Source organism: Mus caroli, chromosome 14 (assembly GCF_900094665.2).
Source record: "Mus caroli chromosome 14, CAROLI_EIJ_v1.1, whole genome shotgun sequence".
In the NCBI taxonomy this organism is placed as follows: Eukaryota; Metazoa; Chordata; class Mammalia; order Rodentia; family Muridae; genus Mus; species Mus caroli.
Genome location: NC_034583.1, coordinates 40,080,057 through 40,096,760, shown reverse-complemented (window position 1 = coordinate 40,096,760; position 16,704 = coordinate 40,080,057). Strand labels below are relative to the sequence as shown.

At 45.1% G+C, this 16,704-nt stretch overlaps 1 protein-coding gene and 1 pseudogene across 1 annotated transcript in view; both read right to left on the bottom strand.

The window, feature by feature from the left end:
* Positions 1–16,704, bottom strand: part of Peli2 (pellino E3 ubiquitin protein ligase family member 2) — a 140,895-nt gene that overhangs the window by 26,776 nt on the left and 97,415 nt on the right. The gene's annotated exons all lie outside the window — the stretch shown is intronic.
* Positions 6,010–7,265, bottom strand: LOC110309312 (annotated as a pseudogene).

Sequence of the window (16,704 nt, the reverse complement as noted above, 5' to 3'; positions counted from 1 at the left end):
GGTCTGCTTCCTGACTGGATACTGTGTGACCAGCTCCCTCAAGTTCCTACTGTCATGATTTCTCTGCAATGAAGGGCTATCCTGGGGAACCAAGCATGAGCCAGAACAACCACAACCCTTTCCCTTCTTGAGCTGCTGTCTGTCAAGTCACAGCAACAGGACAGTAACCGACACTAAGACGGGTACTGTGAGGTATGCCTATGGCTCTGACAAACTTAACCTTAAGGTCTATAGCAGGTAGGTTGAGGACTTTGGAACTTTGAGCTAGGAAGGCCTCCAATGCCGTGACTATAGCTCAGTGGGTTGTTCTGATGTGAGCCTGAGAGAAATGTGGACAGCAGAGACCCAGCTCATGGGGTTTCAGAGGGGAACAAGAATTCTGCCACTCAGAGCATGTGACAGTGAGTCTGGCTGCCTCCTGTCTGCGTCCTGAGAAACTGAGGGAGACTGAATTTAAAAGTAATGGACTGGTATGTTTGATGGCAGAAATCTCACGGCAGGATGGGATTCAGTCTGCGGTTTGGCTATCGTTCACCCCTCTTGTCAAGTTCTACAGGGAAAAACAGTGATACACCCAGAAACTTGTCTCCCACATGATTCTATATCCTGTCAACTGGCACTCAGGGTTAACCCTCACACTCGAGGTTGGAGGATGGCTTATTTCGCTGTACTACATACAAAACTAATTAATGCATGGCCTTCTCTTGTTCCATCTTACCTCTGGGAAAATCGGGATGGAGTGTATTTTCCACACAGGAAAGCTGAGATTTGAACACATTATCTAGACACATAAGCACATCCCATTACCAAGCGCACACCACACATCAGTCGTTATAGAGGAAATCTACATTAATCACGTAGCCTGTAGAGCTCTACGTTTCTGTAGAGACATTTCCCCACACTGCCTCTGTGGCAGCTTCCGACAGAACAGGAGAGGATGAAGGGGTAGGTCCTGAGAGCACCACACTCAGAGTTCAGAGCAACGCTGAAACCATAGCATCAGCACTGCAGCCACCCCCAGGGGGTCACTTGGTGACAAAGACCAGGCGTGGCCACCTGCAGAAGGTTAGGGGAGCCAGTCTAATCTGGTAAGAGGTGGAGAAGCTACCCTCAGCAGACTCCTTCATAAAGATGGTGGCATGCTTGCTTTCAAACAGTTTTATGGTTGTAGACATGTGTGAAGAAGAACATGTGAAACAAAGGAAGAGCTTAAGAGTATTGCTTGAGATGCCAATGGTTCGGCAAAACTAAAGCAGTGTTTTCTCATCATTGCATATGTTAAACTTGACAGACAGACTCTGCGTAGAGAATGCTAACTGTAACAGAAAAATATTTAATCAGTCAGAAGAAAGTGCGTTAAAGGGTGTGTGTGAATCTGTCTTCTATGATCTTTTATAGATAACTTAATATTTACAGTGACAAACATGCGAGGTACTCATCTGAGGAATCGAACTTTAAAGAGTGAACGCTAGTAAATATGGACCCTAAGTAGAATAAAGCATCTCATAAATGACTTCACTCAAAACGCAAACTTCACTGGCTAATAATGAATCCACTTAGGAACTGCCCATCTTGTTGGCCTGAGGAGGCAAATTTCCAGATGCTATAAATTGGCCCTGACACAAATTGATTTTATACTAAGACAACCAAAGACCTGCCATATATATTTTTTAATGTGTAGGCCAGCTTACCATCTGTCTAAACAGTCTACTGAGCACTGAGAAATACTGAAATGTAGTCTTGCTCCAAACCAAACAACATCTAAAACCCACCGATTACTAATACTGAGAGGGCAAAGGGCCTCCTTTGAAGGTGTACAAAGAGGAGCGCAGTGTCCCGAGGTGACTTCTGCGCAGGTAAAGTTGGTCCACCTGGTAAGGAATCTCTTTTTCTTCATGCAATTGGTGGAATCTAGAATTCCAGTTATATAGAATGATGAAAATATTTTCAAAAGAAAACATGTATCTTGGCAGTTGGCATTTTCAAGATGCTGTACCTGTTAGACTCAAGGAAATGACAATCTTAATAGCAAGAAAACCTGGGGTGAGACAATGGTCGGCTGTCTCTGTGAGAACCCTTGCCGTATGAGACTTTCACAGGTGATTTCCGTGGAAGACTGAGCACGCTACACGTTACTCCTCAAGGCTCATTAAACTCCACTTCTTTGTTTGCTTAAGACAGGGTCTCATGTAGCCCAAACTACACCTCTGAGATGGGCTATAAGCAAACTGATCCTTCGGCCTCCACACCCTAAATGCTGCAACTGCTGGCATTTTAAGACAGTTGTGGAAAAGGAAAACACAAAAAAAGCAAAAACCAAAAGAATCATTTTTCTTTTCTTTCTTTTGTTTTTTCTTCTCCCTCCCTCCCTCCTCCCTTTCCTCTTCTTCCTCCTCCTCCTACCCCCCTCCCCCCCCTCTCTCTCTCTCTCTCTGTGTGTGTGTGTGTGTGTGTGTGTGTGTGTGTCTGTGTGACAGTCTTGCCCTGGCTGACCTTCAACTAACAGAGACCTGTTCGCCTCTGCTCTGAGTGCAAGGATTAAGGGCATTAATTAAGAGATTTGTTACACTGCATCTCTTAAAAACCTCTGCCTTAGCTGAGAGCCATATTTCAGATCTAGCTCTTACCCTGTGAAGTGCTTCCTTGAAGAGCTGTATGAACCTATCAGTTGGCATCTGAAATGTACTAGGGTTCAGTGCCCAGTAGATAATTACACATCAAATTATCGTGATAAACACTCAAAATCTCTATCAGATATTCAATATTTAACTTCACAGAGTCTTCCAGGTTCTTGGTTCACTTATAAGGCAAGAGTCTTTTTCGGTTTTTAGATCTATTGATTTTTGTTTTCTTAGGTGTATGAGTAATTTGTTTATAGGTATGCATGTGCACCATGTGTAGACTTGGTGTGCCCAGAAGCCAGTGAAGGACATCGGATCCCTTGGAACTCCAGTGCTGTAGATGGCTGTGAGCCACCAGGTGGGTTCTGGGAAACAAACCCCAGTCCTTTAAGAGCAAGTGCTCTTAGTCACTGAGTCCTCTGTCCTGACCGGAGTCCCCCTTGGGAGCAGTGGGTGAGAAGGCACAGGATCAACGGCTCAGACTCTGGGAGCAGGTGAGAATGTGGTGGCTAACTTGTTTATTAATCCTGGGGAGTGCCTTTTATACCCTCTACCTGTGTCCCATTGGTCCCAAGCAAGTGTGACCTCCTAGTGGCTGTCATTGTCTGTGTCATCAATCTCTAGGCCCTCATGCAGAAATTGCCTCCACGGATGCACAACCCACATACCCACTTGCTGTTTACTGACGTTTATGTGGAACCAGCCACTGTGTTGTCAATGAGGCCTGCCGTTCCTTTTTTTTTTGGTTTGTTTGAGACAACCCTGGCTGTCCCGGAACTCACTCTGTAGACCAATTGGGTAAAATGCGCACAAGTACAAAGGCTGCACCTTCCAATTCCAGTCTGTCACAGAGACAGCCCCAGGACCACTCACCCAGCTCCCACTACATTCTTCCAGGGACAACTGATGGGCAGGGTGTTTTGTGTCGGGAATTAAGCTTGCTGTGCAGTCTTCCGACTGACTGCCATCATGGGAACTTAGTGAGAGCTTCTGCTTTGGGGCGACCAGGTGAGAGTGTGACTCGTCCAGTGAGCCATGTTTTTGTGGGTGTGGCGATGTCGATGAAAATAGCTCCCATAAGCTTATACATTTGAATACTTGGCAGAACTGTTTGGCAAGGACTAGGAGGTGTGGCCTGTGGAAGGAGGTGTGTCACTGGGAGTGGGCTTTGAGGTTTCAAAAGACAAGGGCACCATGCTTAGTGTAACTTCCTCTTTTGTTCTTAATGCCCCCCTGCCTAGGTCAGTTTATTGCTTTCATGCATTTCTTGTGACTTGAATGCTGGGCATTGCTGTTATCCCCTTCTGTGGGCTGGGTTTTGTTAAAGGTATTGGGGCTTGTTCGGGCAGGTGGTTAGGTCTCCTCAGATCAGCTTTATCTCTCAAGGCTTGCTATCAACTTTGTTTGGGGAAGTCTCAGGCAGACTCTGACCTAGGGCAATTTACTCTGATTGACTGGGCAGTATTCTTCTGCACACTCCATCCTAATTCTCTTGTACCATGTGGACTTTCCACTCTGTGGGTGGGATCATGAACTGACCCCTTTGTGAGCCACAGCACTGTTAGAACTGCTTCCTTCAACAGTGAGGTTGCACTCTCAAAAAACAGAAAACAGTGCTGACCGGTGGGCGCAGGGGGTACCCTCTGTACCTAATCATTCTCAGGGCAAGGCCCTTTCCTCTGGGACTCCCCTTTACAAATCCTAGCTGCTGTCTGTTCACCTTAGTGAGGTCACCAGTCGCTTGGGGCTTCATTACTGTGCTTGGGCCTGGTAACTGCCATTAGGCAAACTGAGGCTCATCCCATTTCCTTCTCTCATGGATCACAGTTCTGAGGTGCTTGCTGTCTCGTGTCTTCAGGCAGTAGGAGGCAATTCTTTACGGGTAGGAAGTTAAATTTTGTTTTGCTTACAATTTAGAATCTTTCTGTGTCGTATATACACAGAGAGAGCTATTCACCCATTCACAGAAAGATACAAGGGGTCTACTTTAAATAATGGCAATTTCTACCTTAAACAGTTCAACTTACTGAATTTTACGCTCCAAAGAACGCCATATTAAGTACCACCTCAATTCAGTTCTGATTCTGAGCACTTAGTAGAAGCAAACATTTGTTTAATTTACTTGCTTACATTCTCTCAGTCTCCATTGGTTTGTGGACTTTAACAGGGTAGGATGATTTTCTATACTCTTTATACCACGTATCTCCAGCATCTGAAATAATTCCTGACACACACGTAGAACAAGATTACCTGCTATGTGACTTGGTGGGTATCCTTCACATAAAAGAAACTATTCTTATCATAAAGCCAAAACCAATTTGGGTTAAAATAATATCCTATTTGTGTCCCTGATGTCACTATGTATTATGAAAAACAGGGTCCTGGCTCGGAACATATAAACATTAACATTCATGTTAAAGGAAAATATGGTCTCATATATCCTGATGTTTATCAACTTAATAACATGTGACATGACAAAATTTTGGGTAGCTCTGTTCAGACAGCTGGCCCCTTTAGGGCACCTGTAGCATCAAGAAGAATGAAGAAGCCTGCATACTGAAGACAGAGGACACAGGCTCCAAACCCATCATTTCAAAGGTGTGAACCATGTTTGTCAGGACAGAAATTAAGTACTGGAGAGGAGACCTGCTTGAAATCTACACACTAAGACTTTACAGGCTAGGTATTGGTTGCTTTCCAATTTGTTTGTTTTTTCTTTCTTTTTTTTTTGAGTTTTATAATTTCTAACTATAATTTGTTTTTATAAGGAACACACACACACATACACAATTCTAACACAATACACTTTGAACTAGATGTGATGCATCCTTCTTTCAGAGCCACCTATGGCATCTCATGCTCCTGATTATATTTTATTTGGGGCATTTTTCTGTTTTGCCAAAACTCACTCCATCATAACCACTACCATCACACTATAGTTTAATAAGCGTTCTATACGTAATCTCCTAATTGCGTTCTGAAAGACATCTTTCAAAGCCCCTTGAGTTGAAAGAGTCAGACTGGGTTACAGCTTTAAACACACCAGTAGCCCAGGATGACATTGGCTAATGAGCACAGGGACATCTCTGCCCTGGGATGGTGACGCTAGAACAGCAATATGCAACATAAACTGAGAAAATTATTTTAAAGGCAGAAGCTCTTCTCTTCCTTTTTTGGGGGTGGGTGGGTTGCAGTGAACTTTATTGATGGTATTCAAGAGAGTAGGGAGGGCTCCTAAGCCCCTCCTGTTATTATGGGGGTCTGGGATGGAAACTGTGAGAAAGATGCTCAGTGTTGGGGGCCCCTAGTTGGGATATGGACTCTTCAGCAACCGAGGGCCTCTCTCTTGCTCTCAGTGTCCTTGCTAGGGTGGGTGGTCCAGGGTTTCTTACTCCTTGGAGGCCACATAGGCCATGAGGTCCACCACCCTGTTGCGGTAGCCAGATTCACTGTCATACTAGGAAATGAGCTTTACAAAGTTGTCATTGAGAACAATGCCAGCCCCAGCATCAAAGGTGGAAGAGTGGGAGTTGCTGTTGAAGTCGAAGGAGACAACCTGGTCATCAATGTAGCCCAGGATGCCCTTCAGTGGGCCCTCAGATGCCTGCTTCACCGCCTTCTTGACATCATACTTAGAAGGTTTCTCCAGGCAGCGTGTCAGATTCACAGTAGACATATTGGGGGTAGAAACATGGAAGGCCATGCCAGTGAGCTTCCCGTTCAGCTCTGGGATGACCTTGCCCACAGCCTTGGCAGCACCAGTGGATGCAGGGATGATGTTCTGGGCAGCCCCATGGCCATTATACCACAGCTTTCCAGAGTGGCCATCCACAGTCTTCTGAGTGGCAGTGATGGCATGGACCATGGTCATGAGCCCTTCCACGATGCTAAAGTTGTCATGGATGACCTTCCTTGGCCAGGGGAGCTAAGCAGTTGCTGGTACAGGATGCATTGCTGACAATCTTGAGTGGGTTGTCATATTTCTCCTGGTTCACACCCATCACAAACATGGGGACATCAGCAGAAGGGGCAGAGATGATGACCCTTTTGGTTCCATCCTTCAAGTGGGTCCTGGCCTTCTCTGTGGTGGTGAAGACACCAGTAGACTCCACAACATATTCAGCACCGGCATCACCCCCATTTGATGTTAGCAGGGTCTTGCTCCTGGAAGATGGTGATGGGTTTCCTGTTGATGACAAGCTTCCCATTCTCAGCCTTGACTCTGCCGTTGAATTTGCCATGGGTGGAGTCATACTGGAACATGTAGACCATGTAGTTGAGGTCAATGAAGGGGTCGTTGATGGCAACAATCTCCACTTTGCCATGTGAAGAGCAGGAGGCAACCCTGGTGACCAGGTGCCCAATATGGGCAAATCCATTCACACTAACCTTCATGATCTTGCCTATGGGACAAGGCTGGCACTGCACTAGAAGATGCAGCTGTCTCTGGAACAGGGAGGAGCAGAGCAGAGACTCTTCTCTTCATGCCTGCTTCTGTTACACAGCACCTGTGGCATCGATCCCTTGTCCACAAACTTGTCAGCTGAGTGTGCACCTGACACGGGGTATTCAGTATGTGTTGGCTAGACAAATAAACCCTTGACGCAGAGTAGCCTATCCTGCCCGAGATGTCGTTACCTGATGCCATTCTCAAGCTAAGCTGATTATCAGTTCTCAAAGGCCTACTTCATAATCCACTTACGCCTTGCTGTGAAGAGAAAGGAGTTACGGCGCACACACTCCGTGCTCCAGGTTGTCATGAGGATCTAGATGAGAGCCCCAGGTGATGTAGCGGGCCGGCTACAGCAGAATCTGTTCATGGCATCCCGCTGTGCTAGGCTAGCTCCAACAATTAACACAGACAGCATCTTACTCAGCTTGCTTCCTGTCACTATGCTTAGCTGCTTCTTTTCACAACTGGATGTATCAAAAGCTTGAGCTCTGGACTTTGTTTCTGTCCACGCACTGAAGAGCCTGCAGGGTATGGTGGGACTAAGTGTGCAGTCACACGGCCCGTGGCAACTCTAACACTAGCTTTCAGAACACAGACCTGTCACACACGCACGACAAACGCAACACTTGTGTTTAACAGTGTGCACATGCCACAGATCTGCTGCAGAGACCAGACAGGATGCCCTGTGCAAACTACTGGAGACAGACTTAACTCACTCAGCCTGCACGTAGGGCAATGTTCTCAACTGATGACGATCAGTGATCACTCTTACTTTATACAGCTCTGCTGCAGGGATACAATGAAATATGGAATAAGCTTGGTTTTTAAAGTTCAAAGTCTTAGACATCCATTGGCCACTAAAAAGGATTCCATTGTAAACAGGAAGCTAAGGGCAGCTAGCAGTCATCCTTCAAGTCTGATGTCACCTCTGCTGACAGCCCTCACATACCTGAGCACCCATCCCCCCACCGCCGCCTCTCCCCTTGTGAAGAGTATAGACAATGTAATACTGAGGAGTGGTAACTCACAGGCTAACTCTCCTACTGAGGACTTCCTGTGAGATCACCCAGCCCAGAAAGCCTGTGAGATGGTGTTACTCCCCCGAGGTAGCCTGCAGCCTAGAGCTAAGGGAGGAAGGCTGAGCTGCTGCCTCAAGGTGGAGCACTCTGTGTCTGTTCGTGCCTCAGAGCCCTGGGAGGGAGGGCAGACTGAGCAGGGCCAGTGCTGAGGGCTTCTCCCACACTTCCTCACTATTCGCTGCTGCTAGCCCAACCCCAGTCAATTATGTCTGCTGATTTAAAAAGTACAGCCAGTGCCTTATTTTCTAGGGTTGATTTATCGTGCTGATATCTGACAACCATAAGCAAATGAAAATGTTTCCGGCGAGACCCAGAATTCCACTGGGAACCACTGTTGATCTGATGGAGCCACACAAGTCCAGCCAGTGCTGGTGGCTACTTGGATATGAGCTTGATGTGGAGTTTAGGCAGGGAAGTTACTATCACAGGATGGAGAGGCTGATGGGGGATAAAGTTACTTGAAGGAGACAGACGGAAGCCTTCATGGTGATGGGCTAATGGTGTTTATGTGTGACACGTGTAAAGAAGGCCAAATACAACTGGGGCCAGGTGTCTACATGGGGACTAGAGTTTAATTTTCATCCCTCTACCTGTATAGCTGCTTGATCCACAGGAAATGCCCAATATTGTTTATATTAGAAAACATTAATTCATTAAGCTTAGCATCATAGCCCATAGCATCATAGCATCTTGTCACAGACAGACTCGGGCAGGGAGAAACTGACAAAATGGGCAAGGCTCAGTGGCAAACCCGACCACAGTATGGGGCAGAGGCACAGAAGATGCAGTGAGGGCCGCCAGTGCATTCCAATGCTTGAGGTGACCTTGGACTACACAGAGCAAAAGCAATGTCCTCTCCCAGAGAAGTCTAGGCACCCTAAGGGTGGCATGCCAGCTGTTTCTCTCCACATAAGACAAGGCCCAGAGGTTCAAGCCAGTGACTCATCAGGATTCAGACAAGCAGCCAGGCCCAGCTCCTCTTTTACTGGGTTCCTAGACTACAGACTGAAGTCGAGTCCAGGACTCAGTTTTGGTCCTGTGCAGTCTGGCCATGCTCCCTGCTCCTCTGGGCCCATATGCCATGCATGCTGGTCAAGAGTCCCTGCCTCCCTGACCTCCATTCCCCAACCCTCTGGCTGCGTTCTCTCACTTCTCCTGTGACTCACGGCTCAGCTGGGTGCGCCTGTCAATCACCCTTAACTGAATGTGCAGTCCTGATTAGGGATAGTGCATCTTCTGGGCAGTTTAGGATTTCTGTTTTTCAATAATTCTTTCAACTAAAGGATGGAAATATCAATTTGAATTTTGCTACAGATCTTGAAACATTCAAATTGAGAGTGTTAGTCTACCTTTCAAGGAAATAAATAAGAATGTGCAAACAATGGTATTATTTACCATGTTACCTGAAGCCACACAGATAGCTGGCTTCATGGCAAGCTCACCACATAGTAAAAGCAGTACAGACACCGAAAATTATTTTTGTGCTTCAATTAAAATTTATGCCACTACTTTCCATGGTTTAAACACACCCAATATTCTGAAAATACATTGTAACGGATGGCACTGCAGCTGCTTCTGCTAAAAAATGTCCAAATGGAGTTTCTTCGTGTGTGCCAGTTATGTGGTAGTTAGCCCAATGGAATCAAAACAGAGCTTACATTTTTTCTTTCCTTTTTGGCAATAAAGCTATGGGCATTTTAAGACATTTCTGAAGAAAAAAAAAGATGTCTCTCCTTTAATTTCAACATTTTCCAAATATAGAGCATGGTCTCATCTTTCCAGACTGGGTAACAAAGCCTACTCACAGGCTGAGTTAATGAGCTGTGAGAAACATGTCTCACGGGAACACAGACATGTTTGTACATAAAATGGAGAGATGTGGAAGAATGTAATGGCTGAACAACTGTTACACCTTGGTGAGTACACTTGAAAACCACGTTCAGCCTAACAGGAGCCCGCTAGTGCTAACTGCACAACTCTGCCCTCAGAGTGGGGCCCGCTAGTGCTAACCACACAACTCTGCCCTCAGCGTGGGGCCCGCTAGTGCTAACCGCACAACTCTGCCCTCAGCGTGGAGGCCAACCTTCTAAATCCACGATGTTCAAGCTGTAAAGGAGAGTAACTCAATCGTCAATCTACACTGAAGTGTCTGGGTTCTGAGGAGGTGGCTTAGTGGATGAAACACTTGCCATACAAGTATGGGGACCAGAGTTTGGACTCCCCAGAACCCACATACAAGCTGGACAGCAAGCTGGCAGGGATAGGCAAACTGACTGGCTTACCTAGCTGGGATTGGTGAGTTCCAGGTTTCAGTAAAGTGGAAAATGAACTTGTTCAACTTGGGCCTATATACATGTGACCATGTACATCTGTGCATCTATAACTCTCTCTCTCTCTCTCACACACACACACACACAGTACATGGCATATCTGAAACCAAAGACAGTCAAACTAATGTAATGCACAGTCCAAAATAGTGTCAATCCATCCCAAAAGCAGACCAGACAGAATGGCATAAAACTTTTAAAGAGATAAATGCAAATGTCTATATGCAGGCTCAGATGATCAATTCTCAAGAATAAAGATATCTTGCCACACTATCTGTTGCCACGTGGAGATATATAAACATTACCAGGGGATACAGTATACTTTGTGGCTGAAACAAAACAAAAAGCAAGCAGTGGCAAAACACAAGATAACACACCCAACACAACGGACTGAGTGACAATGATGTGCAGTAAGATCCAGGATAAGACGGGGTGACACAAACCATTATGGTATCCTGAACACACAATGCTCCCGTTCTTGGTTTAGTTTTGAAAGACCTATAGTGGTATTCCTGCTTGTGTTAATATACTGTACAGGTGTGTGCATCTGTGTGTAACAGGATGTCAGAGCTCCTGTTTGTGTTAATACACTGTGAAGGTGTGTGTGTGTGTGTGTGCGCACGCGAGTGTGTGCGCTAAGTACCAGGACAGCTGAGCTCTTCCTATGCAGCAGATGATCTCCGGCAGGTGCCTTCCAGTTAAGAACTCCTCCAGCCCCTCTAACGATTCTGCTGCACGTCCCTGTTTCTATTTCATTCAGTTTTGGTGCAGACACAGAAATAGTAGGAAAAGAATCTGAAAAGGCAGTCATCTTATCAGCATATGGTCTTCTTGCATATTTCTGTGTCATTTAAAGGGCTTTGGAAGTATATGACACTTCATAAGTCAAAGAGCAGAAACTGTCTAGTGAGTGCCTATGAAGAAGATTGCACAGTCTGGGCCATCACCACAGTGCAACAATGGAAAGGAAGAGCAGACCCAGTTTTTCGACTCACTAGCTAAGTTCTTGAGCAATTTCTGTATCACCTGACTCAGTATTATTACCATTTACTATATGTTATCAACTTGCCTGTTAAAGACCTCAAGATGGACTTGAACTCTCCAGGACAAGGATGTCTGTGTGCTGATTAGAAGTTAGTCTTCGTTCTGCAAGCAGCAGCATTTGCTGAGATGGACCCCAGTAGGGCTTCTGCATCTGCCCCCAACAGCTCTGGGGTCACAGGTACATTCGTGTGTGTGTGTGTGTGTGTGTGTGTGTGTGTGTGTGCGTGCGCGTGCGTGCGTGCGTGCGCATGCGCACATGCGCGCATTTGCTCTTATCCACCAAGCCATCTCTGCAGTCCATAGTCAATAAGTTCTATATGCTCATCACCATTTTTTAAATAAGAAGGAAAGGGGAATGTTTTAAAATTATATCCTGTGTCAGCACACCCCTTCAATGGTATTAGATGACATATTTAGCTTAAGCAATAGTTCCCCCGCCCCCCCATCTAAGCCAATCCACTTTACCTGCTTTAATTTCAGGAAGTTAGGAAATCACAACCCGCCGCACCTTACAGTGAGCAGTTGCTGCACTGTTTTATTCTGTTAGGCAGCCCAGATATTTGCATTAATGAACCCATATATTATGAAAATGGCTTCTGGGGGCAGCTATGAGGGCCTACACTATCCGTCAAAGCTATAAGATGGAACTTCTCAACTTGGGAGAGTGGTGAACAGATTCTTCAGTCATACAATTTCCTCCGATTTTTAATGTGCCTGACATTTCATCTTCTTGATATGGATCAACACACCAGCAAAAGAGGCAGGCTGAGTGGCCCACTGGCCTTGCTGTTTTAAAAACTTCTGCTTTTAGAATTCTTTGTTTTTCAATTTTTTATTAGATATTTTCTTCATTTACATTTCAAATGCTATCCCAAAAGTCCCCTATACCCTCCCCCAGCCCTGCTCCCCTACCCACCCACTCCCAGTTTTTGGCCCTGGCATTCCCCTGTACTGGGGCATATAAAGTTTGCAAGACCAAGGGGCCTCTCTTCCCAATGATGGCCGACTAGGCCATCTTCTGCATATGCAGCTAGAGACAGGAGCTCTGGGGGTACTGGTTAGTTCATATTGTTGTTCCACCTATAGGGTTGCAGACTCCTTCAGCTCCTTGGGTACTTTCTCTAGCTCCTCCATTAGGGGCCCTGTATTCCATCCAATAGATGACTGTGAGCATCCACTTCTGTATTTGCCAGGCACTAGCATAGCCTCACCAGAGACAGCTTTATTAGGGTCCTTTCAGCAAAATCTTGCTGGCATATGCAATACTGAGTGTGTTTGGTGGCTGATTATGAGATGGATCTCTGGATAGGGCAGTCTCTGGATGGTCCATCCTTTTGTCTCAGCTCCAAACTTTGTCTCTGTAACTCCTTCCATGGGTATTTTGTTCCCTATTCTAAGGAGGAATAAAGTATCCACGCTTTGGTCTTTCTTCTTGTTGATTTTCTTGTGTTTTGCAAATTGTATCTTGGGTATTCTAAGTTTCTGGGCTAATATCCACTTATCAGTGAGTGCATATCAAGTGAGTTCTTTTGTGATTGAGTTACCTCACTCAGAAAACTAGACATAATATTAACAGAAGATCCAGCAATTCCTCTCGTGGGCATATACCCAGAAGATGTTCCAACTTATAATAAGGACACATGCCCCACTATGTTCATAGCAGCCTTATTTATAATAGCCAAAAGCTGGAAAGAACCCAGATGCCCCACAACAGAGGAATGGATACAGAAAATGTGGTACATTTACACAATGGAGTACTACTCAGCTATTAAAAACAATGAATTCAGGAAATTCTTAGGCAAATGGATGCATCTGCTTTTAGACTTCTTAGTGTCTAGTTTCTGACATGTACCAAGAAGAGACTGAGCTGGGAAAGGTAAGAGCATGTGTAGGCTCTGCCTCCTGACTGACTGGCTGGCTGGCTGACTGACTGACTGACTGAAAGAATACTTCATTTGAGAGGGCTGGAAAGATGGTTCAGGGTAAAACCATTCGCTACACAGTGTAAGAATGGGTATTTGGGTTCCTAGCACCCTTGTAAATGACAGGTTGGTATGATGCCCATCTGTAGTTCCAGGGCTTAGGAGACAGAGTCAGGACCTCCAGAGCAAGCTGGCTGGCCAGAGCATGAACCAGCAAGCTCTAGGCTCAAGCAGGAAAACATGCATCGGAGTATATAGCATGGAGTGACTGAAGAAGATTCCTAGTGTCATTTCTGCCCTCTGTGTGCAAATGAACACACTTTATGTGTATAGCCACACAAATGTGTTCACCTACACACGTGCCAACACCACACACAGACACATGCAGAAAAGGAAAAAGATAATTTCATACCTTATCTCTAACAGATCTCATTAGCTAACAAATCTCAACAGAGCAAAGCTGAAATATGTGTTTGCTGAGAACTGTTTCCCAGAGCCCTGGGAAACAAAGCCAAGAGACAGTCTGTTCACTCCCTTCTCGGTGGGGAGAGTGGAGTATGGCTGAGCACTCTCAGGGTACCAGCATCTTATGAATACTTGGTGCCCTGTCGTGAGAGACAGCAAAGAACCTTTCCATCGGCATGACCACGCAAAAACCAAAGCAACTGAAAATGAACCAAACCAGGCCATTTGAAGCAAAGGGTTCCAGTGACACGACATATCCAGTCACTGAACACATCTCCCTCAAATATGATGCACAGTATCCAGTCACCTAACACATCTCCTTCAAATGTGATACAATGTATCCAGTCACTGAACACATCTCCCTCAAATGTGCTCCCAGCCCATGCTCAGGACAGACTCTGCCTCTGCAGGTCACTGAAACACTCGCTCTCATACACTGTTGCTCTTCTATATCATACACCCCTGAACCAAGCGCCACACACTTGGCGGGGTTTGCTGAGAGGTTGTTCAGCTCTCTGAGCTTGTTTGCTGTCAGCCTTGGGGTTGGCCTGGCACTCCTCTCAGCACAGCTGCTTCTGCATGAGGAATCCCAGTCTGAGTGACACCTTTGAGCCCTCTTCTGGGCTCTGAGTGACAGAAGTAATCAATTCCATTCCCAAACACTATTTTGTACTTGGTCTGGATGGCTAGACTTTAGTAGAGGCCAATACGCTTTGCCCGAGTGACTGGAAGACCCTGAGCTCTCTGGCACAGCTTCATAGCAGAGGGAACACTGGAGTCCATGAACAAGTGAACCACCTGCCAGGTCAACTCCTACTCCCAGAGGGTCACGGGGCACGGTTTACAGTTTTCTTTCTTCTGTTATTTGAGTGAAATTATCAGCCTGTCAAATTTGCTGGTCCCTGGACATTAAGAATTAGATTCTGCAATTATGCTGGGTTTCTGTTCACAACTTCTATTTATGGTATTTTTAGCTGTAGTGTTTTATTTTTATTTTGACACCCTTTTAATGTCCCAAAGAATCACTTCTGGATTACTCATCCCTTTGTGTGAGCTCAATAAAGGAAACAACACAGTTTTAATGTTAAGAAAGAAACCACTGAAAGAACGCTAGCTAAAGTAAAACACTAACACTCTGTAAGATGCCTACTATGTACCATGAACTATTTGTAAGACTTCACACATCATAAGTAATTGTTCTTCACACCTAGGAGGAAGGAGTGCTAGCATCCCCATTTTACAGACAGGGAACTTGAGGCATGACACCATTTGACAGAGGCTAACCAGGCTTGTTTTTAACCTGACCTTCTCAATGAAGATAGAACACAGAGATCAGTGTCCAGAAAGGGAAACAAAAGCATGGTGGGCACAGCTCTTGTAGTCCAAAGAATCCCACCAAGAGCTCTATTGAAACCAGCTTGCCTTACAAAGCATCCAGCAGCTGCATCAGGGACACTATAGACAAGAGGCGCTTACCTCTCCTGTGAGATGGCGTCTGCTGGAGCAGTCAGTAGCCAACTTCTGGTGGATGGCTTCTCTTCCTGTGCCTTAAGTCTCACTGGTCTAAAATCTGCTCAGTCTCCTTTGGCGGGGTGGTTTAATGTCATACAATCTTTCATACTATTCTTTTTTTCTGACTGTTTAAGTTGTTTGAATTCCTCCTTGCCTCTCTTTCACACAGACTCCATCCTCTTCATCCTAATATATGGCTGTTATTCAATGGCACTCACTGCTTTCATGGCTAAGACTATGAATATAATACTGTAGTTGTGTCTATAGTATGTCATCAACGTGTTTCTTTTCTCCTAGAATTAATTGGAACTCCGTTTATAGTTATTCAAGTTTTCTATTTTCCTATTACTGATTTATTACCAAACCTTAGGGCATGACTGTAAAACAACTCTGCAAAACCCCACACGTTCACTAGAGTTCCTTCTGTTCCCGCATCTCCTAGGCTGCAGCTCCATGTCCATCTGAGGTGGGCTCATCACTGAGAGCAGCACACAGCCATTCTTCTTTCAACATTAGATTGCCTACTACTTTTTTCTTGTATTAGATCTCTTTTTTCTAGTATAATGCCTTTATCTTTCTGAAGTTTACTCCCTCATTTCTATGGAAAATAGGCTAGTAATTAATATTTTAGTCCTAGTATCTAAAGATTTCTCAGTTCTAGTCTCATACTGGATAATTTGGCTGGGTACAGAACTACTGACCAGAACTCATCCCCCTATTCCCCTACCCCAAATAACAGAACTTTAATTTAGCTTCAATTCTACCTGACTCCTGGCTCTTTAAATTTAATAATTTTCTACTCTAAGGAAAGTTTCACTGTTTTTCCTCTTATTCTTGGTGTTCTGAACTTTTACAATAAATAATTTTTTCACTTGACAATTTATTTAATAGACAGGATTATCGTTGGCTGTCATGGAACTCACTCTGTAGAGCAAGCTGGTCTCAGGTTCACAGAGATCCATCCACCTGCCTCTGCCTACTGAGTGCCTGTATTAAAGGTGTGTACTACACTATACTCAGCTTTCTCTTGCAGTTTTCAAATTTACTTCTACATACAGAATTATTGTCACACTGACCAGCTTCACAATAAAGTGTGGGCCATATTTACTTCCAATGCAATGTCAACAGAATATAACCAAACGCCAAGGCAGCATAGACAGTATATGTCTCCCCTAACTCCTAAGTTTAACAGAGACAGACTGTTAGGTAATACACACAGGCTGAATAAAAACCAAAACATGCTCGCTGAGGTCTGGGTCTTCATTTTTTGGTGCCAAGAAT